The sequence below is a fragment of the Thalia democratica genome, chromosome 8 (assembly GCF_965202585.1).
Source record: "Thalia democratica chromosome 8, ktThaDemo2.hap1.1, whole genome shotgun sequence".
Taxonomy (NCBI): Eukaryota; Metazoa; Chordata; class Thaliacea; order Salpida; family Salpidae; genus Thalia; species Thalia democratica.
Window position 1 is genome coordinate 12,119,785 of NC_139172.1, and position 24,111 is coordinate 12,143,895.

Sequence of the window (24,111 nt, forward strand, 5' to 3'; positions counted from 1 at the left end):
AAATCGGCTGTTTAAGACGAAATACTTGCAATAAACATTGTTTATCGTTCAATATTTAAGTTATTTCGATTATTAGTTAAAATATTCTTGTAATAACTCGAAAAGGTAATTTAATAAACGTTTTTAGTTAGTAATCCGAAATTAAAAATATTAAAAGTACTAATGACGTTAGAATAGGCTGTTTTAAACAAAATACTTGTACTAAACCCTTTTTTCTTGTACAATATATAAATTACTTTGATTATTGGCATTACTAATCATGTAATATATCATACAGCTAATTAAATAAACCTCTTCGGTGAGGAATATTAGTTTTAATTTATTAAAACTCCTTTTGACGTCAAAATCGGCTGTTTAAGACGAAATACTTGCAATAAACATTGTTTATCGTTCAATATTTAAGTTATTTCGATTATTAGTTAAAATATTCTTGTAATAATTCATAAAGGTAACTTAATAAACGTCTTCGGTTGAAAATATTTGTTTTAAAGCATCAAAACTTCCTATGACGTCAAAACCGACTGTTTAAGACGAAATACTTGCAAAAAACATTGTTTATCGTTCATTAATTGAGTTATTTCGACTTTTGATTAAAATATTGGTGTAATAGTATGTTCAGCTATTTTAATAAACGTCTTTAGTTAGTAATCCAACTTTAAACATATTAAAAGTACTATACACGTTAAAATAGGCTGTTTTAAACAAAATACTTGTATTAAACCCTTTTTCCTCGTACACTTTATGAATTATTTTGAGTATTGGCATTAATATTCTTGTAATATGTCATACAGCTATTTAAATAAACCTTTTCGGATAGGAATATTAGTTTTAAAATGTTAATACTCCTTTTTACGTTTAAATCGGCTATTTAAGACGTAATACTTGCAATAAACATTGTTTATCATTCAATATTATGTTAATTCTATATAATTCAATATATATTATAATAATATTAATATATATAATTATATTCAATATATAATTCAATAATAATGTTAATTCGATTATTAGTTAAAATATTCTTATAATAACTCATAAAGGTAATTTAATAAACGTCTTCGGTAAAAAATATTTGTTTTAAAGCATAAAAACTTCCTTTGTCGTCAAAACCGACTGTTTAAGACGAAATACTTGCATTATTGAATAATGAATCGTTCATTATTTGAGTTATTTCGACTTTTGGTTATAATATTGGTTTAATATTATGCAAAGCTAATTTAATAAACGTCTTTAGTTAGAAATCCAACTTTAAACATATTAAAAGTACTTTAGATGTTATAATAGGCTGTTTTAAACAAAATACTTGTATCAAACCCTTTTTTCTTGTACAATATATGAATTATTTTGATTATTGGCATTAATGATCATGTAATATATCATATAGCTAATTAAATAAACCTCTTTGGATAGGAATATAAGTTTTAATTTATTAAAACTCCTTTTGACGTCAAAATCGGCTGTTAAAGACGAATCACTTGCAACAAACATTGTTTATCGTTCAATATTTAAGTTAATTCGATTATTAGTTAAAATATTCTTGTATTAACTCGAAAAGGTAATTTATTAAACGTCTTTAGTTAGTAATCCAACTTTAAACATATTAAAAGTACTAATGACGTTAGAATAGGCTGTTTTAAACAAAATACTTGTACTAAACCCTTTTTTCTTGTACAATATATAAATTATTTTGATTATTCGCATTACTAATCATGTAATATATCATACAGCTAATTAAATAAACCTCTTCGGACAGGAATATTAGTTTTAAAGTATTAAAACTCCTTTTGACGTTGAAATCGGCTATTTAAGACGAAATACTTGCAATAAACATTGTTTATCATTCAATATTTAAGTTATTGCGATTATTAGTTAAAATATTCTTGTAATAACTCATAAAGGTAATTTAATAAACGTCTTCGGTAAAATATATTTGTTTTAAAGCATAAAAACTTCCTTTGTCGTCAAAACCGACTGTTTAAGACGAAATATTTGCATTATTGAATAATGAATCGTTCATTATTTGAGTTATTTCGACTTTTGGTTATAATATTGGTTTAATATTATGTACAGCTAATTTAATAAACGTCTTTAGTTAGTAATCCAACTTTAAACATATTAAAAGTACTTTAGATGTTATAATAGGCTGTTTTAAACAAAATACTTGTATTAAACCCTTTTTTCTTGTACAATATATGAATTATTTTGATTGTTGGCATTAATGATCAATTAATATATCACATAGCTAATTAAATAAACCTCTTTGGATAGGAATATTAGTTTTAATTTATTAAAACTCCTTTTGACGTCAAAATTGGCTGTTTAAGACGAAATACTTGCAATAAACATTGTTTATCGTTCAATATTCAAGTTATTTCGATTATTAGTTAAAATATTCTTGTAATAACTCATAAAGGTAACTTAATAAACGTCTTCGGTTAAAAATATTTGTTTTAAAGCATTAAAACTTCCTATGACGTCAATACCGAGTGTTTAAGACGAAATACTTGCAAAAAACATTGTTTATCGTTCATTAATTGAGTTATTTCGACTTTTGATTATAATATTGATGTAATATTATGCGCAGCTATTTTAATAAACGTCTTTAGTTAGTAATCCAACTTTAAACATATTAAAAGTACTATACACGTTAAAATAGGCTGTTTTAAAAAAAATACTTGTATTAAACCCTTTTTCTTCGTACACTTTATGAATTATTTTGAGTATTGGCATTAATATTCTTGTAATATGTCATACAACTATTTAAATAAACCTTTTCGGATAGGAATATTAGTTTTAAAATATTAAAACTCCTTTTGACGTTTAAATCGGCTATTTAAGACGTAATACTTTCAATAAACATTGTTTATCATTCAATATTTAAGTTAATTCGAGTATTAGTTAAACTATTTTTGTAATAACTCATAAAGGTAATTTAATAAACGTCTTCGGTAAAAAATATTTGTTTTAAAGCATAAAAACTTCCTTTGTCGACAAAACCGACTGTTTAAGACGAAATACTTGCAATATTGAATAATGAATCGTTCATTATTTGAGTTATTTCTACTTTTGTTTATAATATTGGTTTAATATTATGCACAGCTAATTTAATAAACGTCTTTAGTTAGTAATCCAATTTTAAACATATTAAAAGTACTTTAGACGTTATAATAGGCTGTTTTAAACAAAATACTTGTATTAAACCCTTTTTTTTTTGTACAATATAGGAATTATTTTGGTTATTGGCATTAATGATCATGTAATATATCATATAGCTAATTAAATAAACCTCTTTGGATAGAAATATTAGTTTTAATTTATTAAAACTCCTTTTGACGTCAAAATTGGCTGTTAAAAACGAAACACTTGAAATAAACATTGTTTATCGTAAAGTGTTTAAGTTATTCCATTTGTTGTTTATAATATTTTTGTAATATTTCGTACAGCTAATTAAATAAACGTCTTTAGTTAGTAATCCGAATTTAAACATATTAAAAGTATTTATGACGTTAGAATAGGCTGTTTTAAACAAAATACTTGTACTAAACCCTTTTTTCTTGTACAATATATAAATTATTTTGATTATTGGCATTACTAATCATGTAATATATCACAATGCTAATTAAATAAACCTCTTTGAATAGGAATATAAGTTTTAATTTATTAAAACTCCTTTTGACGTCAAAATCGGCTGTTTAAGACGAAATACTTGCAATAAACATTGTTTATCGTTCAATATTTAAGTTATTTCGATTATTAGTTAAAATATTCCTGTAATAACTCGAAAAGGTAATTTAATAAACGTCTTTAGTTAGTAATCCGAATTTAAAAATATTAAAAGTACTTTAGATTTTATAATAGGCTGTTTTAAACAAAATACTTGTATTAAACCCTTTTTTCTTGTACAATATATGAATTATTTTGATTATTGGCATTACTAATCATGTAATATGTCATACAGCTAATTAAATAAACCTTTTCGGACAGGAATATTAGTTTTAAAGTATTAAAACTCCTTTTGACGTTTAAATCGGCTATTTAAGACGAAATACTTGCAATAAACATTGTTTATCATTCAATATTTTAGTTATTTCGATTATAAGTTAAAATATTCTTGTAATAACTCATCAAGGTAATTTAATAAACGTCTTCGGTAAATAATATTTGTTTTAAAGCATAAAAACTTCCTTTGTCGTCAAAACCGACTGTTTAAGACGAAATACTTGCATTATTGAATAATGAATCGTTCATTATTTGAGCTATTTTGACTTTTGGTTATAATATTGGTTTAATATTATGCACAGCTAATTTAATAAACGTCTTTAGTTAGTAATCCAACTTTAAACATATTAAAAGTACTTTAGATGTTATAATAGGCTGTTTTAAACAAAATACTTGTATTAAACCCTTTTTCACGTACAATATATGAATTATTTTGTTTATTGGCATTAATGATCATGTAATATATCATATAGCTAATTAAATAAACCTTTCTGGATAGGAATAATAGTTTTAATTTATTAAAACTCCTTTTGACGTCAAAATCGGCTGTTTAAGACGAATGCTTGCAATAAACATTGTTTATCGTTCAATATTTAAGTTATTTCGATTGTTAGTTAAAATATTCTTGTAATAACTCATAAAGGTAATTTAAAAAACGTCTTCGGTAAAAAATATTTGTTTTAAAGCATCAAAACTTCCTATGACGTCAAAACCGACTGTTTAAGACGAAATACTTGCAAAAAACATTGTTTATATTTCATTAATTGAGTTATGTCGACTTTTGATTATAATATTGATGTAATATTATGTGCAGCTATTTTAATAAACGTCTTTAGTTAGTAATCCAACTTTAAACATATTAAAAGTACTATACATGTTAAAATAGGCTGTTTTAAAAAAATTCTTGTATAAAACCCTTTTTCCTCGTACACTTTATGAATTATTTTGAGTATTGGCATTAATATTCTTGTAATATGTCATACAGCTATTTAAATAAACCTTTTCGGATAGGAATATTAGTTTTAAAATATTAAAACTCCTCCTTTTGACGTTTAAATCGGCTATTTAAGACGTAATACTTGCAATAAACATTGTTTATCATTCAATATTTAAGTTAATTCGATTATTAGTTAAAATATTCTTGTAATAACTCATAAAGGTAATTTAATAAACGTCTTCGGTAAAAAATATTTGTTTTAAAGCATAAAAACTTCCTTTGTCGTCAAAACCGACTGTTTAAGACGAAATACTTGCAATATTGAATAATGAATCGTTCATTAATTGAGTTATTTCTACTTTTGTCTATAATATTGGTTTAATATCATGCACAGCTAATTTAATAAACGTCTTTAGTTAGTAATCCAACTTTAAACATATTAAAAGTACTTTAGACGTTATAATAGGCTGTTTTAAACAAAATACTTGTATTAAACCCTTTTTTTTTGTACAATATATGAATTATTTTGGTTATTGGCATTAATGATCATGTAATATATCATATAGCTAATTAAATAAACCTCTTTGGATAGAAATATTAGTTTTAATTTATTAAAACTCCTTTTGACGTCAAAATTGGCTGTTAAAAACGAAACACTTGAAATAAACATTGTTTATCGTAAAGTGTTTAAGTTATTTCATTTGTTGTTTATAATATTTTTGTAATATTTCGTACAGCTAATTAAATAAACGTCTTTAGTTAGTAATCCGAATTTAAACATATTAAAAGTACTTATGACGTTAAATTAGGCTGTTTTAAACAAAATACATGTATTAAACCCTTTTTTTTTGTACAATATATGAATTATTTTGGTTATTGGCATTAATGATCATGTAATATATCATATAGCTAATTAAATAAACCTCTTCGGATAGGAATATTAGTTTTAAAGTATTAAAACTCCTTTTGACGTTGAAATCGGATATTTAAGACGAAATACTTGCAACAAACATTGTTTATCATTCAATATTTTAGTTATTTCGATTATTAGTTAAAATAATCTTGTAATAACTCATAAAGGTAATTTCATATACGTCTTCGGTAAAATATATTTGTTTTAAAGCATAAAAACTTCCTTTGTCGTCAAAACCGACTGTTTAAGACGAAATACTTGCATTATTGAATAATGAATCGTTCATTATTTGAGTTATTTTGACTTTTGGTTATAATATTGGTTTAATATTATGCACAGCTAATTTAATAAACGTCTTTATATAGTAATCCAACTTTAAACATATTAAAAGTACTTTAAATGTTATAATAGGCTGTTTTAAACAAAATACTTGTATTAAACCCTTTTTTGTTTTACAATATATGAATTATTTTGATTATTGGCATTAATGATCATGTAATATATCATATAGCTAATTAAATAAACCTCTTTGGATAGAAATATTAGTTTTAATTTATTAAAACTCCTTTTGACGTCAAAATTGGCTGTTAAAAACGAAACACTTGAAATAAACATTGTTTATCGTAAAGTGTTTAAGTTATTCCATTTGTTGTTTATAATATTTTTGTAATATTTCGTACAGCTAATTAAATAAACGTCTTTAGTTAGTAATCCGAATTTAAACATATTAAAAGTACTAATGACGTTAGAATAGGCTGTTTTAAACAAAATACTTGTACTAAACCCTTTTTTCTTGTACAATATATAAATTATTTTGATTATTGGCATTACTAATCATGTAATATATCATACAGCTAATTAAATAAACCTCTTCGGATAGGAATATTAGTTTTAAAGTATTAAAACTCCTTTTGACGTTGAAATCGGCTATTTAAGACGAAATACTTGCAATAAACATTGTTTATCATTCAATATTTAAGTTATTTCGATTATTAGTTAAAATATTCTTGTAGTAAGTCATAAGGTAATTTAATAAACGTCTTCGGTAAAATATATTTGTTTTAAAGCATAAAAATTCCTTTGTCTTCAAAACCGACTGTTTAAGACGAAATACTTGCGATATTGAAAAATGAATCGTTCATTATTTGAGTTATTTCGACTTTTGGTTATAATATTGGTTTAATATTATGCACAGCTAATTTAATAAACGTCTTTAGTTAGTAATCCAACTTTAAACATATTAAAAGTACTTTAGAGGTTATAATAGGCTGTTTTAAACAAAATACTTGTATTAAACCCTTTTTTCTTGTACAATATATGAATTATTTTGTTTATTGGCATTAATGATCATGTAATATATCATATAGCTAATTAAATAAACCTCTTTGAATAGGAATATAAGTTTTAATTTATTAAAACTCCTTTTGACGTCAAAATCGGCTGTTTAAGACGAAATACTTGCAATAAACATTGTTTATCAATCAATATTTAAGTTATTTCGATTATTAGTTAAAATAATCTTGTAATAACTAGAAAAGGTAATTTAATAAACGTCTTTAGTTAGTAATCCGAATTTAAACATATTAAAAGTACTAATGACGTTAGAATAGGCTGTTTTAAACAAAATACTTGTACTAAACCCTTTTTTCTTGTACAATATAAAAATTATTTTGATTATTGGATTACTAATCATGTAATATATCATACAGCTAATTAAATAAACCTCTTCGGATAGGAATATTAGTTTTAATATATTAAAACTCCTTTTGACGTCAAAATCGGCTGTTTAAGACGAAATACTTGCAATAAACATTGTTTATCGTTCAATATTTAAGTTATTTCGAATATTAGTTAAAATATTCTTGTAATAACTCATAAAGGTAATTTAATAAACGTCTTCGGTTAAAAATATTTGTTTTAAAGCATCAAAACTTCCTATGACGTCAAAACCGACTGTTTAAGACGAAATACTTGCAAAAAACATTGTTTATCGTTCATTAATTGAGTTATTTCGACTTTTGATTATAACATTGGTGTAATATTATGTGTAGCTATTTTAATAAACGTCTTTAGTTAGTAATCCAACTTTAAACATATTAAAAGTACTATACACGTTAAAATAGGCTGTTTTAAACAAAATACTTGTATTAAACCCTTTTTCCTCGTACACTTTATGAATTATTTTGAGTATTGGCATTAATATTCTTGTAGTATGTCATACAGCTATTTAAATAAACCTTTTCGGATAGGAATATTAGTTTTAAAATATTAAAACTCCTTTCGACGTTTAAATCGGCGATTTAAGACGTAATACTTGCAATAAACATTGTTTATCATTCAATATTTAAGTTAATTCGATTATTAGTTAAAATATTCTTGTAATAACTCATAAAGGTAGTTTAATAAACGTCTTCGGTAAAAAATATTTGTTTAAAGCATAAAAACTTCCTTTGTCGTCAAAACCGACTGTTTAAGACGAAATACTTGAAATATTGAATAATGAATCGTTCATTATTTGAGTTATTTCTACTTTTGGTTATAATTTTGGTTTAATATTATGCACAGCTAATTTAATAAACGTCTTTAGTTAGTAATCCAACTATAAACATATTAAAAGTACTTTAGACGTTATAATAGGCTGTTTTAAACAAAATACTTTTATTAAACCCTTTTTTTTTGTACAATATATGAATTATTTTGGTTATTGGCATTAATGATCATGTAATATATCATATAGCTAATTAAATAAACCTCTTTGGATAAAAATATTAGGTTTAATTTATTAAAACTCCTTTTGACGTCAAAATTGGCTGTTAAAAACGAAACACTTGAAATAAACATTGTTTATCGTAAAGTGTTTAAGTTATTGCATTTGTTGTATATAATATTTTTGTAACATTTTGTACAGCTAATTAAATAAACGTCTTTAGTTAGTAATCCGAATTTAAACATATTAAAAGTACTAATGACGTTAGAATAGGCTGTTTTAAACAAAATACTTGTACTAAACCCTTTTTTCTAGTACAATATAAAAATTATTTTGATTATTGGCATTACTAATCATGTAATATATCATACAGCTAATTAAATAAACCTCTTCGGATAGGAATATTAGTTTTAATACATTAAAACTCCTTTTGACGTCAAAATCGGCTGTTTAAGACGAAATACTTGCAATAAACATTGTTTATCGTTCAATATTTAAGTTATTTCGATTATTAGTTAAAATATTCTTGTAATAACTCATAAAGGTAATTTAATAAACGTCTTCGGTTAAAAATATTTGTTTTAAAGCATCAAAACTTTATGACGTCAAAACCGACTGTTTAAGACGAAATACTTGCAAAAAACATTGTTTATCGTTCATTAATTGAGTTATTTCGACTTTTGATTATAATATTGGTGTAATATTATGGCAAGCTATTTTAATAAACGTCTTTAGTTAGTAATCCAACTTTAAACATATTAAAAGTACTATACACGTTAAAATAGGCTGTTTTAAACAAAATACTTGTATTAAACCCTTTTTCCTCGTACACTTTATGAATTATTTTGAGTATTGGCATTAATATTCTTGTAATATGTCATACAGCTATTTAAATAAACCTTTTCGGATAGGAATATTAGTTTTAAAATATTAAAACTCCTTTTGACGTTTAAATCGGCGATTTAAGACGTAATACTTGCAATAAACATTGTTTATCATTCAATATTTAAGTTAATTCGATTATTAGTTAAAATATTCTTGTAATAACTCATAAAGGTAGTTTAATAAACGTCTTCGGTAAAAAATATTTGTTTAAAGCATAAAAACTTCCTTTGTCGTCAAAACCGACTGTTTAAGACGAAATACTTGAAATATTGAATAATGAATCGTTCATTATTTGAGTTATTTCTACTTTTGGTTATAATTTTGGTTTAATATTATGCACAGCTAATTTAATAAACGTCTTTAGTTAGTAATCCAACTATAAACATATTAAAAGTACTTTAGACGTTATAATAGGCTGTTTTAAACAAAATACTTTTATTAAACCCTTTTTTTTTGTACAATATATGAATTATTTTGGTTATTGGCATTAATGATCATGTAATATATCATATAGCTAATTAAATAAACCTCTTTGGATAAAAATATTAGGTTTAATTTATTAAAACTCCTTTTGACGTCAAAATTGGCTGTTAAAAACGAAACACTTGAAATAAACATTGTTTATCGTAAAGTGTTTAAGTTATTGCATTTGTTGTATATAATATTTTTGTAACATTTTGTACAGCTAATTAAATAAACGTCTTTAGTTAGTAATCCGAATTTAAACATATTAAAAGTACTAATGACGTTAGAATAGGCTGTTTTAAACAAAATACTTGTACTAAACCCTTTTTTCTAGTACAATATAAAAATTATTTTGATTATTGGCATTACTAATCATGTAATATATCATACAGCTAATTAAATAAACCTCTTCGGATAGGAATATTAGTTTTAATACATTAAAACTCCTTTTGACGTCAAAATCGGCTGTTTAAGACGAAATACTTGCAATAAACATTGTTTATCGTTCAATATTTAAGTTATTTCGATTATTAGTTAAAATATTCTTGTAATAACTCATAAAGGTAATTTAATAAACGTCTTCGGTTAAAAATATTTGTTTTAAAGCATCAAAACTTTATGACGTCAAAACCGACTGTTTAAGACGAAATACTTGCAAAAAACATTGTTTATCGTTCATTAATTGAGTTATTTCGACTTTTGATTATAATATTGGTGTAATATTATGGCAAGCTATTTTAATAAACGTCTTTAGTTAGTAATCCAACTTTAAACATATTAAAAGTACTATACACGTTAAAATAGGCTGTTTTAAACAAAATACTTGTATTAAACCCTTTTTCCTCGTACACTTTATGAATTATTTTGAGTATTGGCATTAATATTCTTGTAATATGTCATACAGCTATTTAAATAAACCTTTTCGGATAGGAATATTAGTTTTAAAATATTAAAACTCCTTTTGACGTTTAAATCGGCGATTTAAGACGTAATACTTGCAATAAACATTGTTTATCATTCAATATTTAAGTTAATTCGATTATTAGTTAAAATATTCTTGTAATAACTCATAAAGGTAGTTTAATAAACGTCTTCGGTAAAAAATATTTGTTTTAAAGCATAAAAACTTCCTTTGTCGTCAAAACCGACTGTTGTGGACGAAATACTTGCAATATTGAATAATGAATCGTTCATTATTTGAGTTATTTCGACTTTTGGTTATAATTTTGGTTTAATATTATGCACAGCTAATTTAATAAACGTCTTTAGTTAGTAATCAAACTTTAAACATATTAAAAGTACTTTAGTCGTTATAATAGGCTGTTTTAAACAAAATACTTTTATTAAACCCTTTTTTTTGTACAATATATGAATTATTTTGGTTATTGGCATTAATGATCATGTAATATATCATATAGCTAATTAAATAAACCTCTTTAGATAAAAATATTAGTTTTAATTTATTAAAACTCTTTTTGACGTCAAAATTGGCTGTTAAAAACGAAACACTTGAAATAAACATTGTTTATCGTAAAGTGTTTAAGTTATTGCATTTGTTGTTTATAATATTTTTGTAATATTTCGTACAGCTAATTAAATAAACGTCTTTAGTTAGTAATTTGAATTTAAACATATTAAAAGTACTAATGACGTTAGAATAGGCTGTTTTAAACAAAATACTTGTACTAAACCCTTTTTTCTTGTACAATATATAAATTATTTTGATTATTGGCATTACTAATCATGTAATATATCATACAGCTAATTAAATAAACCTCTTCGGATAGGAATATTAGTTTTAAAGTATTAAAACTCCTTTTGACGTTGAAATCGGCTATTTAAGACGAAATACTTGCAATAAACATTGTTTATCATTTAATATTTAAATTATTTCGATTATTAGTTAAAATATTCTTGTAATAACTCATAAAGGTAATTTAATAAACGTTTTCGGTAAAATATATTTGTTTTAAAGCATAAAAACTTCCTTTGTCTTCAAAACCGACTGTTTAAGACGAAATACTTGCATTATTGAAAAATGAATCGTTCATTATTTGAGTTATTTTGACTTTTGGTTATAATATTGGTTTAATATTATGCACAGCTAATTTAATAAACGTCTTTAGTTAGTAATCCAACTTTAAACATATTAAAAGTACTTTAGACGTTATAATAGGCTGTTTTAAACAAAATACTTGTATTAAACCCTTTTTTCTTGTACAATATATGAATTATTTTGATTATTGGCATTAATGATCATGTAATATATCATATAGCTAATTAAATAAACCTCTTTGAATAGGAATATAAGTTTTAATTTATTAAAACTCCTTTTGACGTCAAAATCGGCTGTTTAAGACGAAATACTTGCAATAAACATTGTTTATCGTTCAATATTTAAGTTCTTTCGATTATTAGTTAAAATATTCTTGTAATAACTAGAAAAGGTAATTTAATAAACGTCTTTAGTTAGTAATCCGAATTTAAAAATATTAAAAGTACTAATGACGTTAGAATAGGCTGTTTTAAACAAAATACTTGTACTAAACCCTTTTTTCTTGTACAATATAAAAATTATTTTTATTATTGGCATTACTTATCATGTAATATATCATACAGCTAATTAAATAAACCTCTTCGGATAGGAATATTAGTTTTAATATATTAAAACTCCTTTTGACGTCAAAATCGTCTGTTTAAGACGAAATACTTGCAATAAACATTGTTATCGTTCAATATTTAAGTTATTTCGATTATTAGTTGAAATATTCTTGTAAAGGTAATTTAAAAAACGTCTTCGGTAAAAAATATTTGTTCTAAAGCATCAAAACTTCCTATGACGTCAAAACCGACATTTTAAGACGAAATACTTGCAAAAAACATTGTTTATCGTTAATTAATTGAGTTATTTCGACTTTTGATTATAATATTGGTGTAATATTATGGCAAGCTATTTTAATAAACGTCTTTAGTTAGTAATCCAACTTTAAACATATTAAATGTACTAAACACGTTAAAATAGGCTGTTATAAACAAAATACTTGTATCAAACCCTTTTTCCTCGTACACTTTATGAATTATTTTGAGTATTGGCATTAATATTCTTGGAATATATCATACAGCTAATTAAACAAACCTCTTCGGATAGGAATATTAGTTTTAAAGTATTAAAACTCCTTTTGACGTTGAAATCGGCTATTTAAGACGAAATACTTGCAATAAACATTGTTTATCATTCAATATTTAAGTTATTTCGATTATTAGTTAAAATATTCTTGTAATAACTCATAAAGGTAATTTAATAAACGTTTTCGGTAAAATATATTTGTTTTAAAGCATAAAAACTTCCTTTGTCGTCAAAACCGACTGTTTAAGACGAAATACTTGCATTATTGAATAATGAATCGTTCATTTTTTAAGTTATTTCGACTTTTGGTTATAATATTGGTTTAATATTATGCACAGCTAATTTAATAAACGTCTTTAGTTAGTAATCCAACTTTAAACATATTAAAAGTACTTTAGATGTTATAATAGGCTGTTTTAAACAAAATACTTGTATTAAACCCTTTTTTCTTGCACAATATATGAATTATTTTGATTATTGGCATTACTAACCATGTAATATATCATACAGCTAATTAAATAAACCTCTTCGGATAGGAATATTAGTTTTAAAGTATTAAAACTCCTTTTGACGTTGAAATCGGCTATTTAAGACGAAATACTTGCAATAAACATTGTTTATCATTCAATATTTAAGTTATTTCGATTATTAGTTAAAATATTCTTGTAATAACTCATAAAGGTAATTTAAAAAGCATCTTCGGTAAAAAATATTTGTTTTAAAGCATAAAAACTTCCTTTGCCGTCAAAACCAACTGTTTAAGACGAAATACTTGCATTATTGAATAATGAATCGTTCATTATTTGAGTTATTTCGACTTTTGGTAATAATATTGGTTTAATATTTCGTACATCTAATTTAATAAACGTCTTTAGTTAGTAATCCAACTTTAAACATATTAAAAGTACTTTAGATGTTATAATAGGCTGTTTTAAACAAAATACTTGTATTAAACCCTTTTTTCTTGTACAATATATGAATTATTTTGATTATTGGCATTAATAATCATGTAATATATCATATAGCTAATTAAATAAACCTCTTTGAATAGGAATATAAGTTTTAATTTATTAAAACTCCTTTTGACGTCAAAATCGGCTGTTTAAGACGAAATACTTGCAATAAACATTGTTTATCGTTCAATATTTAAGTTATTTCGATTATTAGTTGAAATATTCTTGTAATAACTCGAAAAGGTAATTTAATAAACGTCTTTAGTTAGTAATCCGATTTTACACATATTAAAAGTACTAATGACGTTAGAATAGGCTGTTTTAAACAAAATACTTGTACTAAACCCTTTTTTCTTGTACAATATATAAATTATTTTGATTATTGGCATTACTAATCATGTAATATATCATACAGCTATTTAAATAAACCTTTTCGGACAGGAATATTAGTTTTAAAGTATTAAAACTCCTTTTGACGTTGAAATCGGCTATTTAAGACGAAATACTTGCAATAAACATTGTTTATCATTCAATATTTAAGTTATTTCGATTATTAGTTAAAATATTCTTGTAATAACTCATAAAGGTAATTTAATAAACGTCTTCGGTAAAATATATTTGTTTTAAAGCATAGAAACTTCCTTTGTCGTCAAAACCGACTGTTTAAGACGAAATACTTGCATTATTGAATAATGAATCGTTCATTATTTGAGTTATTTCGACTTTTGGTTATAATATTGGTTTAATATTATGCACAGCTAATTTAATAAACGTCTTTAGTTAGTAATCCAACTTTAAACATATTAAAAGTACTTAATATGTTATAATAGGCTGTTTTAAACAAAATACTTGTATCAAACCCTTTTTTTTTGTACAATATATGAATTATTTTGGTTATTGGCATTAATGATCATGTAATATATCATATAGCTAATTAAATAAACCTCTTTGGATAGGAATATTAGTTTTAAAGTATTAAAACTCCTTTTGACGTTGAAATCGGCTATTTAAGACGAAATACTTGCAATAAACATTGTTTATCATTCAATATTTAAGTTATTTCGATTATTAGTTAAAATATTCTTGTAATAACTCATAAAGGTAATTTAAAAAGCAAATTCGGTAAAAAATATTTGTTTTAAAGCATAAAAACTTCCTTTGTCGTCAAAACCAACTGTTTAAGACGAAATACTTGCATTATTGAATAATGAATCGTTCATTATTTGAGTTATTTCGACTTTTGGTAATAATATTGGTTTAATATTTCGTACATCTAATTTAATAAACGTCTTTAGTTAGTAATCCAACTTTAAACATATTAAAAGTACTTTAGATGTTATAATAGGCTGTTTTAAACAAAATACTTGTATTAAACCCTTTTTTCTTGTACAATATATGAATTATTTTGATTATTGGCATTAATAATCATGTAATATATCATATAGCTAATTAAATAAACCTCTTTGAATAGGAATATAAGTTTTAATTTATTAAAACTCCTTTTGACGTCAAAATCGGCTGTTTAAGACGAAATACTTGCAATAAACATTGTTTATCGTTCAATATTTAAGTTATTTCGATTATTAGTTGAAATATTCTTGTAATAACTCGAAAAGGTAATTTAATAAACGTCTTTAGTTAGTAATCCGATTTTACACATATTAAAAGTACTAATGACGTTAGAATAGGCTGTTTTAAACAAAATACTTGTACTAAACCCTTTTTTCTTGTACAATATATAAATTATTTTGATTATTGGCATTACTAATCATGTAATATATCATACAGCTATTTAAATAAACCTTTTCGGACAGGAATATTAGTTTTAAAGTATTAAAACTCCTTTTGACGTTGAAATCGGCTATTTAAGACGAAATACTTGCAATAAACATTGTTTATCATTCAATATTTAAGTTATTTCGATTATTAGTTAAAATATTCTTGTAATAACTCATAAAGGTAATTTAATAAACGTCTTCGGTAAAATATATTTGTTTTAAAGCATAGAAACTTCCTTTGTCGTCAAAACCGACTGTTTAAGACGAAATACTTGCATTATTGAATAATGAATCGTTCATTATTTGAGTTATTTCGACTTTTGGTTATAATATTGGTTTAATATTATGCACAGCTAATTTAATAAACGTCTTTAGTTAGTAATCCAACTTTAAACATATTAAAAGTACTTAATATGTTATAATAGGCTGTTTTAAACAAAATACTTGTATCAAACCCTTTTTTTTTGTACAATATATGAATTATTTTGGTTATTGGCATTAATGATCATGTAATATATCATATAGCTAATTAAATAAACCTCTTTGGATAAAAAAATTAGTTTTAATTTATTAAAACTCCTTTTGACGTCAAAATTGGCTGTTAAAAGCGAAACACTTGAAATAAACATTGTTTATCGTAAAGTGTTTAAGTTTTTCCATTTTTTGTTTATAATATTTTTGTAATATTTCGTACATCTAATTAAATAAACGTCTTTAGTTAGTAATCCGAATTTAAACATATTAAAAGTACTAATGACGTTAGAATAGGCTGTTTTCAGCAAAATACTTGTACTAAACCCTTTTTTCTTGTACAATATATAAATTGTTTTGATTATTGTCATTACTAATCATGTAATATATCATACAGCTAATTAAATAAACCTCTTCGGATAGGAATATTAGTTTTAAAGTATTAAAACTCCTTTTGACGTTGAAATCGGCTATTTAAGACGAAATACTTGCAATAAACATTGTTTATCATTCAATATTTAAGTTATTTCGATTATTAGTTAAAATATTCTTGTAATAACTCATAAAGGTAATTTAATAAACGTCTTCGGTAAAATATATTTGTTTTAAAGCATAAAAACTTCCTTTGTCCTCAAAACCGACTGTTTAAGACGAAATACTTGCATTATTGAATAATGAATCGTTCATTATTTGAGTTATTTCGACTTTTGGTTATAATATTGGTTTAATATTATGCACAGCTAATTTAACAAACGTCTTTAGTTAGTAATCCAACTTTAAACATATTAAAAGTACTTTAGATGTTATAATAGGCTGTTTTAAACAAAATACTTGTATTAAACCCTTTTTTCTTGTACAATATATGAATTATTTTGATTATTGGCATTAATGATCATGTAATATATCATACAGCTAATTAAATAAACCTCTTCGGATAGAAATATTAGTTTTAAAATATTAAAACTTCTTTTGACGTTGAAATCGGCTATTTAAGACGAAATACTTGCAATAAACATTGTTTATCATTCAATATTTAAGTTATTTCGATTATTAGTTAAAATATTTTTGTAATAACTCATAAAGGTAATTTAAAAAACGTCTTCGGTAAAAAATATTTGTTTTAAAGCATAAAAACTTCCTTTGTTGTCAAAACCAACTGTTTAAGACGAAATACTTGCATTATTGAATAATGAATCGTCCATTATTTTAGTTATTTCTACTTTTGGTTATAATATTGGTTTAATATTATGCAAAGCTAATTTAATAAACGTCTTTAGTTAGTAATCCAACTTAAAACATTTTAAAAGTTCTTTAGATGTTATAATAGGCTGTTTTAAACAAAATACTTGTATTAAACCCTTTTTCCTCGTACACTTCATGAATTATTTTGAGTATTGGCATTAATATTCTTGTAATATGTCATACAGCTATTTAAATAAACCTTTTCGGATAGGAATATTAGTTTTAAAATATTAAAACTCCTTTTAACGTTTAAATCGGCTATTTAAGACGTAATACTTGCAATAAACATTGTTTATGATTCAATATTTAAGTTAATTCGATTATTAGTTAAAATATTCTTGTAATAACTCATTAAGGTAATTTAATAAACGTTTTCGGTAAAAAATATTTGTTTTAAAGCATAAAAACTTCCTTTGTCGTCAAAACCGACAAAACGAAACACTTGAAATAAACATTGTTTATCGTAAAGTGTTTAAGTTTTTCCATTTTTTGTTTATAATATTTTTGTAATATTTCGTACAGCTAATTTAATAAACGTCTTTAGTTAGTAATCCAAATTTAAACATATTAAAAGTACTAATGACGTTAGAATAGGCAGTTTTAAACAAAATACTTGTACTAAACCCTTTTTTCTTGTACAATATATAAATTATTTTGATTATTGGCATTACTAATCATGTAATATATCATACAGCTAATTAAATAAACTTCTTCGGATAGGAATATTAGTTTTAAAGTATTAAAACCCCTTTTGACGTTGAAATCGGCTATTTAAGACGAAATACTTGCAATAAACATTGTTTATCATTCAATATTTAAGTAATTTCGATTATTAGTTAAAATATTCTTGTAATAACTCATAAAGGTAATTTAATAAACGTCTTCGGTAAAATATATTTGTTTTAAAGCATAAAAACTTAATTTGTCGTCAAAACCGACTTTTTAAGACGAAATACTTGCATTATTGAATAATGAATCGTTCATTATTTGAGTTATTTCGACTTTTGGTTAAAATATTGGTTTAATATTATGCACAGCTAATTTAATAAACGTCTTTAGTTAGTAATCCAACTTTAAACATATTAAAAGTACTTTAGATGTTATAATAGGCTGTTTTAAACAAAATACTTGTATTAAATCCTTTTTTCTTGTACAATATATGAATTATTTTGATTATTGGCATTACTAATCATATAATATATCATACAGCTAATTAAATAAACCTCTTCGGATAGGAATATTAGTTTTAAAATATTAAAACTCCTTTTGACGTCAAAATCGGCTGTTTAAGACGAAATACTTGCAATAAACATTGTTTATCATTCAATATTTAAGTTATTTCGATTATTAGTTAAAATAATTGTAATAACTCATAAAGGTAATTTAAAAAACGTCTTCGGTAAAAAATATTTGTTTTAAAGCATAAAAACTTCCTTTGTCGTCAAAACCAACTGTTTAAGACGAAATACTTGCATTATTGAATAATGAATCGTTAATTATTTTAGTTATTTCGACTTTCGGTTATAATATTGGTTTAATATTATGCACAGCTATTTTAATAAACGTCTTTAGTAAGTAATCCAACTTTAAACATATTGAAAGTACTTTAGATGTTATAATAGGCTGTTTTAAACAAAATACTTGTATCAAACCCTTTTTTCTTGTACAATATATGAATTATTTTGATTATTGGCATTAATGATCATGTAATATATCGTATAGCTAATTAAATAAACCTCTTTGGATATGAATATAAGTTTTAATTTATTAAATCTCCTTTTGACGTCAAAATCGGCTGTTCAAGACGAAATACTTGCAATAAACATTGTTTATCGTTCAATATTTAAGTTATTTCGATTATTAGTTAAAATATTCTTGTAATAACTCGAAAAGGTAATTTAATAAACGTCTTTAGTTAGTAATCCGTTTTTAAAAATATTAAAAGTACTAATGACGTTAGAATAGGCTGTTTTAAACAAAATACTTGTACTAAACCCTTTTTTCTTGTACAATATATAAATTATTTTGATTATTGGCATTACTAATCATGTAATATATCATACAGCTAATTAAATAAACCTTTTCGGACAAGAATATTAGTTTTAAAGTATTAAAACTCCTTTTGACGTTGAAATCGGCTATTTAAGACGAAATACTTGCAATAAACATTGTTTATCATTCAATATTTAAGATATTTCGATTATTAGTTAAAATATTCTTGTAATAACTCATAAAGGTAATTTAATAAACGTCTAAGGTAAAATATATTTGTTTTAAAGCATAAAAACTTCCTTTGTCGTCAAAACCGACTGTTTAAGACGAAATACTTGCATTATTGAATAATGAATCGTTCATTATTTGAGTTATTTCGACTTTTGGTTATAATATTGGTTTAATATTATGCACAGCTAATTTAATAAACGTCTTTAGTTAGTAATCCAACTTTAAACATATTAAAAGTACTTAATATGTTATAATAGGCTGTTTTAAACAAAATACTTGTATTAAACCCTTTTTTTTTGTACAATATATGAATTATTTTGATTATTGGCATTAATGATCATGTAATATATCATACAGCTAATTAAATAAACCTCTTCGGTGAGGAATATTAGTTTTAAAATATTAAAACTTCTTTTGACGTTGAAATCGGCTATTTAAGACGAAATACTTGAAATAAACATTGTTTATCATTCAATATTTAAGTTATTTCGATTATTAGTTAAAATATTTTTGTAATAACTCATAAAGGTAATTTAAAAAACGTCTTCGGTAAAATATATTTGTTTTAAAGCATAAAAACTTCCTTTGTCGTCAAAACCGACTGTTTAAGACGAAATACTTGCATTATTGAATAATGAATCGTTCATTATTTTAGTTATTTCGACTTTCGGTTATAATATTGGTTTAATATTATGCAAAGCTAATTTAATAAACGTCTTTAGTTAGTAATCCAACTTTAAACATTTTAAAAGTACTTTAGATGTTATAATAGGCTGTTTTAAACAAAATACTTGTATCAAACCTTTTTTTCTAGTACAATATATGAATTATTTTGATTATTGGCTTTAATGATCATGTAATATATCATATAGCTTATTAAATAAACCTCTTTGGATAGGAATATAAGTTTTAATTTATTAAAACTCCTTTTGCTGCAAAATCGGCTGTTTAAGACGAAATACTTGCAACAAACATTGTTTATCGTTCAATATTTAAGTTAATTCGATTATTAGTTAAAATATTCTTGTAATAACTCGAAAAGGTAATTTAATAAACGTCTTTAGTTAGTAATCCGATTTTAAAAATATTAAAATTACTAATGACGTTAGAATAGGCTGTTTTAAACAAAATACTTGTACTAAACCCTTTTTTCTTGTACAATATATAAATTATTTTGATTATTGGCATTACTAATCATGTAATATATCATAAAGCTAATTAAATAAACCTTTTCGGACAGGAATATTAGTTTTAAAGTATTAAAACTCCTTTTGACGTTGATATCGGCTTTTTAAGACGAAATACTTTCAATAAACATTGTTTATCATTCAATATTTAAGTTATTTCGATTATTAGTTAAAATATTCTTGTAATAACTCATAAAGGTAATTTAATAAACGTCTTCGGTAAAATATATTTGTTTTAAAGCATAAAAACTTCCTTTGTTGTCAAAACTGACTGTTTAAGACGAGATACTTGCATTATTGAATAATGAATCGTTCATTATTTGAGTTATTTTGACTTTTGGTTATAATATTGGTTTAATATTATGCACAGCTAATTTAATAAACGTCTTTAGTTAGTAATCCAACTTTAAACATATTAAAAGTACTTTAGATGTTATAATAAGCTGTTTTAAAAAAAATACTTGTATTAAACCCTTTTTCCTCGTACACTTTATGAATTATTTTGAGTATTGGCATTAATATTCTTGTAATATGTGATACAGCTATTTAAATAAACCTTTTCGGATAGGAATATTAGTTTTAAAATATTAAAACTCCTTTTAACGTTTAAATCGGCTATTTAAGACGTAATACTTGCAATAAACATTGTTTATCATTCAATATTTAAGTTAATTCGATTATTAGTTAAAATATTCTTGTAATAACTCATTAAGGTAATTTAATCAACGTTTTCGGTAAAAAATATTTGTTTTAAAGCATAAATACTTCCTTTGTCGTCAAAACCGACAAAACGAAACACTTGAAATAAACATTGTTTATCGTAAAGTGTTTAAGTTTTTCCATTTTTTGTTTACAATATTTTTGTAATATTTCGTACAGCTAATTAAATAAACGTCTTTAGTTAGTAATCCAAATTAAAACATATTAAAAGTACTAATGACGTTAGAATAGGCAGTTTTAAACAAAATACTTGTAATGAACCCTTTTTTCTTGTACAATATAAAAATTAATTTGATTATTGGCATTACTAATCATGTAATATATCATACAGCTAATTAAATAAACCTCTTCGGATAGGAATATTAGTTTTAAAGTATTAAAACTCCTTTTGACGTTGAAATCGGCTATTTAAGACGAAATACTTGCAATAAACATTGATTATCATTCAATATTTAAGTTATTTCGATTATTAGTTAAAATATTCTTGTAATAACTCATAAAGGTAATTTAATAAACGTCTTCGGTAAAATATATTTGTTTTAAAGCATAAAAACTTCCTTTGTCGTCAAAACCGACTGTTTAAGACGAAATACTTGCATTATTGAATAATGAATCGTTCATTATTTGAGTTATTTCGACTTTTTGTTATAATATTGGTTTAATATTATGCACAGCTAATTTAATAAACGTCTTTAGTTAGTAATCCAACTTTAAACATATTAAAAGTACTTTAGATGTTAAAATAGGCTGTTTTAAACAAAATACTTGTATTAAACCCTTTTTTCTTGTACAATATATGAATTATTTTGATTATTGGCATTAAAGATCATGTAATATATCATATAGCTAATTAAATAAACCTCTTTGAATAGGAATATAAGTTTTAATCTATTAAAACTCCTTTTGACGTCAAAATCGGCTGTTTAAGACGAAATACTTGCAATAAACATTGTTTATCGTAAAATATTCAAGTTATTTCGATTATTAGTTAAAATATTCTTGTAATAACTCATAAAGGTAATTTAATAAACGTCTTCGGTTAAAAATATTTGTTTTAAAGCATCAAAACTTCCTTTGACGTCAAAACCGACTGTTTAAGACGAAATACTTGCATTATTGAATAATGAATCGTTCATTATTTGAGTTATTTCGACTTTTGGTTATAATATTGGTTTAATATTATGCACAGCTAATTTAATAAACGTCTTTAGTTAGTAATCCAACTTTAAACATATTAAAAGTACTTTAGATGTTATAATAGGCTGTTTTAAACAAAATACTTGTATTAAACCCTTTTTTCTTGTACAATATATGAATTATTTTGATTATTGGCATTAATGATCATGTAATATATCATACAGCTAATTAAATAAACCTCTTCGGTGAGGAATATTAGTTTTAAAATATTAAAACTCCTTTCGACGTTTAAATCGGCTATTTAAGACGTAATACTTGAAATAAACATTGTTTATCATTCAATATTTAAGTTAATTCGATTATTAGTTAAAATATTTTTGTAATAACTCATAAAGGTAATTTAATAAACGTCTTCGGTAAAAAATATTTGTTTTAAAGCATAAAAACTTCCTTTGTCGTCAAAACCGACTGTTTAAGACGAAATACTTGCAATATTGAATAATGAATCGTTCATTATTTGAGTTATTTCTACTTTTGGTTATAATATTGGTTTAATATTATGCACAGCTAATTTAATAAACGTCTCTAGTTAGTAATCCAATTTTAAACATATTAAAAGTACTTTAGACGTTATAATAGGCTGTTTTAAACAAAATACTTGTATTAAACCCTTTTTTCTTGTACAATATTTAAATTATTTTGATTATTGGCATTACTAACCATGTAATATATCATACAGCTAATTAAATAAACCTCTTCGGATAGGAATATTAGTTTTAAAGTATTAAAACTCCTTTTGACGTTGAAATAGGCTATTTAAGACGAAATACTTGCAATAAACATTGTTTATCATTCAATATTTAAGTTATTTCGATTATTAGTTAAAATATTTTTGTAATAACTCATAAAGGTAATTTAATAAACGTTTTCGATAAAATATATTTGTTTTAAAGCATAAAAACTTCCTTTGTTGTCAAAACCGACTGTTTAAGACGAAATACTTGCATTATTGAATAATGAATCGTTCATTATTTGAGTTATTTCGACTTTTGGTTATAATATTGGTTTAATATTATGCACAGCTAATTTAATAAACGTCTTTAGTTAGTAATCGAACTTTAAACATATTAAAAGTACTTTAGATGTTATAATAGGCTGTTTTAAACAAAATACTTGTATTAAACCCTTTTTTCTTGTACAATATATGAATTATTTTGATTATTGGCATTAATAATCATGTAATATATCATATAGCTAATTAAATAAACCTTTTTGAATAGGAATATAAGTTTTAATTTATTAAAACTCCTTTTGACGTCAAAATCGGCTGTTTAAGACGAAATACTTGCAATAAACATTGTTTATCG